General features: G+C 34.0%; 1 long non-coding RNA gene across 1 annotated transcript; it reads left to right on the plus strand.

Annotated features, from left to right (window-relative positions):
* The first annotated feature begins 4,290 nt into the window (after positions 1 to 4,290).
* On the plus strand, positions 4,291 to 6,215 carry LOC145169004 (uncharacterized). Its single transcript, XR_013742232.1, has 4 exons — positions 4,291 to 4,868; positions 4,940 to 5,281; positions 5,423 to 5,570; positions 5,929 to 6,215. It is a non-coding gene; the product is annotated as an uncharacterized LOC145169004 (long non-coding RNA).
* The last annotated feature ends 2,723 nt before the right edge of the window (positions 6,216 to 8,938 follow it).

The following is an 8,938-nucleotide window of genomic DNA, read 5'->3' on the forward strand; positions in this document are numbered from 1 at the left end:
AATTCCAAAACTTGAGGGCAAGTTTTGAAACTCTTCAAAACTCTTGGGTTTCCATAACTTATGATTTAATGTCTTTTAATGAATGACACTCTAGGTTTTTCCATAACTTGAGGACAAGTTATGGAGTTCATTAAAACATTTAGATCAATTTTAATTAACAAAATTTTCATATAATTTACCATGCTACTCTTGGGTCAAGTACATACCAATTATAGTTATGGACTTAGACACCTTATCCAACACCACTGTCATCGCTCACCATAGTCGGATCGTCACCGACCCCCGTTGCCACTTCTCCATCATTCTCTCTCATAGTTCTGCTCAGATCTGTTTGTAACATGCCAATAGATGAACCCAATCAGATATGTCTGTAACATCCATTTCTCACCATTGTCGGACCTCCACTGCAATCAAACCTAATCAAACCCAAAATTGATGTCATATCCAACATTTGAGGATGAACACACATGCACACATACACACCAAATCATACCAAAAAATTCATTCACTGCTCCTCCTAATGAAGATTTGTTATATTCCAGCAAATAATATATTTTCAAGAGCGCTCATGATTAGATCACTTTCGAGATATCATGTAAGATATCAAGCTCCAAAGCTGCTCTAGTATCCACTCCTGCAACTGTAGATGTATCTACTCCTAAAACCCAGATCCTAACATAAATCGCACTTTTAACTTGAACGAGCAAAACGGTAAGGGTGCTACACATCCACATCCATATCTACATCCCAACAGTTTAGAGAAGAAAATAACTCGATCAAGAAAACGATCAAGGTCTAGTGGAGTCAAAATCGAGGAAAAAATCATTCAGCAACAGCCCTTTGCTCCAGATGTGGTAGAAGGGATTTCAAATTCTTCAAATTCAATCCATAACTTGGTTGAATAAACTGTGAGGAGTTATTTGCTACCATTGTTAAAGGATTTGCTCGATTCACAAAACATGGGTGTTAACATTACCGTATGCGGCCACGTTAAACTTAACGGAAAGTACTAACGAAGCGTTATCATGCCAGGGCCTTGGCTGGTACCCGACCTTGGCTCAGGTAGGCCAGCGTTGAGCTGATAGCCCGCTTCTCCTCGTGAGGAAAGAATATTCCTCGTAATCTTCTCATTCTCTCACAACCAATCAGGTCATGATAAGGAGCCTAGTGACGCCTATAATTGATGTCATCTGGCAGTTAGTTATCGTGGGCATACAGCTCCCAGTAAAAGGGTGACACATCTCACTCCCACATGGGAGAGTCACTTCGTTCCGTTAGAAACAGGTATAAAAAGGATCTCTCCTGGCTCAAGGAAGGGATCCATCTTCTTCTCTATACAATTTACCTTAAAAACTCCTTCTAAATTAAGGACTAACTTGATCGTCGGAGTGACGTCCCGGGAAAACCCCAGACCATCCTTTAACGATTCTTCTGTGTTGTGTTCACAAGAAAAGCTCTCAAACAAACCCATCAACAAACAACCGATCCCCTGATGAGCGGTGGTGGCAATTTCAGGGGACTAATCTCAAAAGGGATGAATTTTTATCCTTTTTCTCTTTTCAAACAATTTGTTGATGTCTTCATATTGATCCGAGTTTGCTCCATGGATGTGATTGCAACTATACAAATAATTCCAAAGAGCAATTGGGATTTTTGATTTGGTGGAGGTTAATGGAGATTGAGATGAGGGTATTGAAATAAACAGAAGGGTATATATTACATAGAGAGAGAGAGAGAGAGATGAGGTGGATATGTACGTCCAGTTTATATTTAATAATAATAATAATAATAATAATAATATTATTAAAAAGTGAAAGAAAAATAAAAATTAAATTCATTAAGGGTATAAAAGTTTTTTTAGTTTGGACAGAGACCAAAGTTGCAAGTAAGCTAGCTCAGCAGGACCACCAACCCAAAAAATTCGAGGTTTGGACTAAACATCAGAAAAACTACATACCACAAGTACCATTATTGCAATTTTGTCTATTATATATAACTATTTTATTGTATTATAAATAATAGAGTACTTTATAAAAATGGTGCATGTGGTATGTAAAATTCGCAGTTTTAATCCAAATTTTAGGTTACATCCTTCTACTTTTCAAATCTTGCAAAAATGGTCCTTCATGCAAATGTCATTACAAATTAAAGGTCAAGTGTAAATGGAAAATATATATTTCTATTATAGGTTTCCATCTACAAAATACAAGGATCGATATGTACTTGACAAATAAGTGAAATAAATTCCTAAATGTTAGTAGCCATCTTTTATACCTCCATGGATCTAGAACGCCACTTCGTTTTTATCTTTATCTGGGATATAATCGTCTCTTTCTTTTAGTAGATGTTGCCACTGTCGTTGCCATTAATTGTCATAACACCACTTTCGTCTTCTACCATCATAGCTACCATCTTCATGCAGTGTTGCCAACTTCTTCTGTAGCATCGTCGTCTCCTTTGATGGCACAACATTATCTAGATGTTGCAATGCCATCTTCTGTAGGTGGTTGTGGGTTTGATCTTTCCAAAAACTCGACCACAATCGATTTATGGTTTTTATTTCACTTTCTCATTTGTGAGTCTTGAACTTATTTACTTTAGTGTTTTGGTATGAAGTCGAAGATGAATTTCAATCTATAATCTGATTTTTGGTTTTTATTTTTTCTTTGGGCTTTGCCTATGATTTTTTGGTTCACCGAATCTAAAATGAACATTAAAAATAAATCAATGTTTATTTTACTTTTTATCTTGAATATGATATCGTTTTTGAAATTTGCATATGAGAAGAAAACAATGATTGTAGCAGTTGGTGATAGCCGATAGAGAGTATCGTTGTGGTTAACTGGTGATAGTACTAGGTGGGGTGGACGGTAGGAGAGAGAGAGAGAGAGAGAGAGAGAGAGAGAGAGAGAGAGAGAGAGAGAGAGAGAGAGGGCAAAAATGTATTTTGTAATGAACTTAATACAAGAAAGGTAACATAGTTAGCCGGAAGAACCATCGATACAAGATGTGGAAAAGAAAAAATACGACAGGTCAATTATTTAAAAATTGGACTGAAACTATGAACTTGACAAAACCATGTTACCAAAGCTACTCTAAATAATATTAAAAATAAGCGAATAAGTATGGATTTAAAATGTACTAAAATAAGATACTCGATAAAAAACGTGTAACTATTGTTTATTTTTGTTCGATTTTCTAACAAAGAAAAGTAAAATAATAATGTTTTTTATTGACGCTACTGATACACCTTGTTATATAATAACTTTATTTAAATTATAATTACACTAATAGACAAAATAATAAAAAAATATTAATATTTATGTTAACAATAATTAAAATGGTATTCTAAGTGATACTATTGATATCATAATAATAACAAACAAGTTTTCAATATGTATTGTAATATGTAATAATGATAATAATATAATAACATAATAAAATATAGAAATGTAGAAATTATAGAGTTATATAAAAAAAATGGGGATAAATAAAAACGAACAAAACGTGCAAATGACAACTAGTTTGTAATTATCGAAACAATGGAATCACATGTTGTGGGTGGGTGAATCTATCGAACCTTACGTAGAGTGGCCTTTGACAAACTTGTCAAAATCGTAGCCATGCATAAATGATAAATCTAGATCCAGTTTCATTAAACTAACTATATAAAATGATATGATGAACACATGCAATTTTTCTTTTATATTTTTACCTATTATTGATTTATTGATCATAAACCTGGTGACTAAGTGTTAAGTTTTAGATTGTATGTGTCATACTGTCATAATAAAAGAGATTCATGTTTTTTACAATAATGATAGTTAGTTTAAGCGTGATACTTGCTACAGAAATACAAAATACAAACTCTACGAAAGAAAAAAAATTAAATAATTCGGGTATACTCGAAACCCAACAAACGTATCCTATACCCGACGTGAAAAAAAAACCGGGTTACCCAAATAACCAAAAAACTAACCCGATATCCGATTATCCCGACCCGATTTACCTGATATCCGAAAAAACCGAACAGACAGGTATCGTGTATTTTCGACAGGGATAGGGATGGATTGTATATACCTAATCTCTACATGGAACCAATATGGAACCATTATCGGTAGGGCCGTCCCAAAGAATTTTAGGGTCCAGGGGAAACAGAAAAATAGAGGCCCCCAAATTACTAGAAGTTCCCACTAAATTTAATTTAATTTATATTTATATAATACTATTAATTTTCAGTTCCCTTGTGCACAGTACATGCATCTTATTGGACCGTTTTAAATTTTTTTTTCTTCTTCTTCTCGGTCGGTGGTTCTCTTCCCTCGAAGTGATTCCAGATGCTTCCCACCGCTTTCTTTCCACCGTCTCCTCTAATTGAGGTTTATTACCCCTCTGGTCTTCTTCACCATCTATTTGCATCTCTCTTCAATTTAGGTCACGGAAAGCGGAAAAAAAATTGCTAAGGTTTGCCTGATTACGTTTGCTATCCACCCCCACCCATTCCCTTCTTCGACTTCCTTCCACCCCTCCATACGCTCCTCCAAACCACCGCCCTGCACCTCCCTCTTCCACTGTATGTCTTCAAATTCCACCTCCGTCGGACACCACACATCAACATCCCCACCGGTAATAATCAGAGAAGAAATCGATGGTGGTTTCTACAATCCGTTGCCATTTACAGTTTGATTGGTTATCGGAAATTACATCACGATTCATGTTTGTTTGCAACGTTACTTCAATTTCAGTTTTGATTTGAAGACTTATTTGCGCTTCTAGAATGCCCTCAATTCGATTTCTCAGTCACGGTTAGTAAACACCTCTGGAAACCCTATACGAAAGAAACCTAACCGTCGACCATGGTGCTCCAGGTACGTTTTTAATTTTACCATATATTCTTCTATTTCTAAAAACTGGGATTTTGATTTGTTATTTGAATCAGGGTAACATTCAAAGCCCTGCAATCTTCTATATCTTTGGCCTACCACTCAATCTCCCATGACTGCGACGGAGCTGGTGACGCCGTCGGTCACCATCTTTAAAGGTCCATCGTCATTCCCACGGTAGGAAAACCTAGAGGAACAGCTGCTGTAGCTTTTGGAGTAGGTGGTGAGGCCGTCAACATCCATAACCGATGAATTGATGTTTTCCAAGTCTCTTCTTCCCCAAATACCACCATCGTTTCGCCAGATAGAGATGAAGAGTGAAAAAAAGATGCCCGCAAAGATTGATTCATTGAAGCAATGGAATCGGGGTAGGTAAACCTTCAGCCACAACTTTAAAGGTATCAAGCAAGAAATTACTTCTAAAACTTAAGTTTTGTTTTTGAAAGTTACCTAATTTCATCCGTGTCTTCAATTTGACGTTGAACAAGATGAAATTTACCAAGAAACTGATGATGTTCCGATTTCAAATATGATCATAGACCAGGATTAGGCGGTTTCGATGCGAGGTGCCTTCGCGCTGGCGCCAAATTGAAGTTGTTTCTATTACTGGGAGACACGTATACGTCCACCCCTTCACCGCCTTTATACTCCAATAAAGCTCTTCCACAGCATCTACAAACCCTTCTGGTATTGCTGCGAATTAGGACATACAAGATCGTTCTTTTAAGTTATGCAAACACTAAATAAAATCATTTGATGCTCACCCCTTTTCATCAATGAATATTTTTTGTTATCTTCTATTCTGGGAAGTACTTTTTTTGTTATCTTCTCTTTTGGGAAGTACTGAGTTTTTTTTCTAAATTTTCTCCTAAGTGTTTTACAGGTATTGAAACAGACTATGTAAAAAAAGTTGAAATCAATTATTGGACAAACATTTTCTGCATATTAGTTATTTCTAAGTTTTGAACACCATACGTTTGTTTTTTTTTCTTGACATGTTACTTACAAATATAAAACTTTGTTTACAATTTTATTATGGATGCAGTGCACACCAGGTGCTTGACAAAATGTCTCGAAGAATGTTCGAAGCTTCTTTTGTCATAGATCTCTGTTCAACCTCATTCTGTAGGAGAGTCCACACCACCTAAAGTACATTGTGCGTGGTGTTGAAGGTTTCATTATGTTGTTACAACACCAACAACAAATAAGCATGAAAAAACTTCTTACGATGGTAATCTTATATTATTCATGATAAAACAAACACAAAGCATAACATATGTAACCCTCTGTAACCTTATGTCTATTTTTTTCATTGAAATAAAATAAAAACAAATGAACAAATGATGTTGGATAAAAATTAAACTAAGGTTCCATTATATAAGGTTATGTCTATTTATACACATAAACATGTAACACTTTTTACAAATTAAATGATTTTACATAAATTGGAGAAATGTGAAACTTAGATCATGAAACCTTTCCAAAAACAATTTGAGGTACCTAGATGGAACAATATTAAACTTGGTTACTATATACTAATATATTCAGAAAGGAATAGGTCATGGTTTTCTTATATTGGTTTGTTATTAACTAATATTTGTTGGACTTTCAATTTATTTTTCTGTAAAACCAAGAAGTACATCAGGTTCTGAGTTTTCATTTTTTACACAATTTTAGGGTTAAATGCACAAAATAAGCAACAAATGTTGTTGTATGTGTATATAACCCTTCAATAATTACTAATTAGCATTATATATTCTGATTTTAAAATGAGATAAATATGATTTAGTAGCCATGTTTACATAAAAATACTACCCAAAATGGTTGATTTGGGTAGTATTTTTGACCAATGGGTCAAATGGGCAAAAACCTTGATGAGTCGGCAAGAATTGAAACGGGTAGACAGTTGACCAAAATGTATTCAAATGATTTTTATTCTAATATATTTTAATCCGTTTTAAGTCCTTTTGTCTTATCTTCATACCCTACCTCATAATTAGGTCTGGGGCAGCTTTCTATGTTATTTGTCTCTTCAACTTCTTAATTTTTCCTATTTATTCTACTGCATGTTGAACGTAGACATGTGTTAGTGGGTTTAAATTAAGTTTCATTATCATCTTCATGATTCCAATTTTATACTAATCTACTCCATCCCAACTGTATAAAAGAAGTCACTTCAATTTGGCCATTTTTTAACCCCAACTCCCAAATATTCGAATTGTATAATTTGTCAATTTGGAGTCTAACCACTGAGAAATTAGAGATAACTTAAAAAAGGGAACATCTCCATTGCTTGGGATATGTATTCATGTAATTTCAATATCTTTACTTTATTTATCTTACTTATTACATTGGGCTAATTGCCAATTTCACAAAGAATTTTGTGAGTTACCCTGCAAATGTACTTTATTTTTTATTTGTATTAGCAATGTAAATTCATTTTCTAACTCATTATAGCAATGTAATTTCCTTATGGTGTACAATTTTGGACTTTTCAATTATAACATATCATTTTATTCTATAAAGAAATATTAAAAAAAAATACATGCATCTTTCTCGAATGAAAATCAATAAAGAGTTAAAAAAATCATTTCTTTCACATATTCTATCTTATTAGAGAAAAGAATAAAAATGGAAACAAATCTAAAAAAACCTTATGACCCATGCGAAAGCATGGGTCTCTTCACTAGTTATAAAAATTTTACTACTAAGATATGAACTATATAACTAAGTTTTTTAACCGACTCTATTACAAATTTATTATGGTTATCTGAAAAGGGATTTATATATAAATTAATTCCGATAAATTTAAACTAAATTTTGAAAAACAAGTGCTAATGACAAACGTGAACTCAATCTTTTCAGATTTGAGAAACTTTTATCATTCTGCCTAATTTGATTCTTCTCATTCGTTCTGCCATACATTGCAACTTTTTCAATGTTTTAGAATTATACTTAAACTGGTAAGTATAACCATATTTACTAAACTTTAGTAAATCATGACGAATAGTCTTATCGATCTTTGTGGTGGACTTTGACCAACGCACACTCAAGTGTACCCGATCCCTTAATCCTTCACTTGACTCACATATACATGTGATCAAGGAATTAGTCTTAATTTCCCAAAGATGAAAATTCTCATTCATCATACAATGCAAGTTGCATGATTCCAAGTTTCTATCCAACTGAAACTTGGGTGATGAGAATCTTTCCTTATTTGATAAATTATGACACTACCACAAATGAAAGAATCAAATCCATTTTCAAATATTGCTATCAATGGAACCATATAAACAACAATTCTTCACAAATGCCACTGTAAGGATATTTTTAAAATAAATAAAATTAAAACCTTTTCTTTTATTTTAAAAATTTGCGGAAAAACTTATCCTTACAATGCAAATGCATATGAAAACCTTGTTGTTATCTATTCCTAAGCAATATATCATAACTCCTAAGTAACAGCTCAAAATTCTGATCACCGAACCATGTGATCGAAATCCATCTTCGAGATCAGAATCAACATATTCTTCCTTTAATCTTCCTCTCTTAGATTCTACAGAACATCAAAATGTGATCTAGTCACATCATGTATAAGAATCTCAAATAGGAACTTAATAGAGTTAGATAGTGGACTTGCCTGAAGTAGAGTCAAACTTTTTGATTTGACCAACCTTATGATCTTTCAGGTAAATAGTGGCAGCCTCGTAACCAATGCCCCTTCCTTTGGCAATAGAAACATATGGACCCTTAGGGAATGGTATACGGGACAATCTCAGACTTAGCATTTCTCTTTACCATTTGGTCAACCGAGTTTACTATGGCTGATCCCTTTCCATTGGGAAGAGAAAGCTTTTCTGGATTTCCAATGTTACCATTGTCAATGTCCATGGAAGTTTGGGAAGTTGATCTTTCAACCAAATTTGCTTTACCAGTGCTCCAAATCATTGCTGATTCAGCAGCACCAAGCAAATAGATAAGATCATTAAGGGTCATGTCATGGTCTGTCACATAGTAGTCCTAAAGCAACTCACTATGTGACTTAGAAAGTGATT

Source organism: Lactuca virosa, chromosome 4 (genome assembly GCF_052849685.1).
Source record: "Lactuca virosa cultivar CGN04683 chromosome 4, Lactuca_virosa_CGN04683_v6, whole genome shotgun sequence".
NCBI classification, from domain to species: domain Eukaryota; kingdom Viridiplantae; phylum Streptophyta; class Magnoliopsida; order Asterales; family Asteraceae; genus Lactuca; species Lactuca virosa.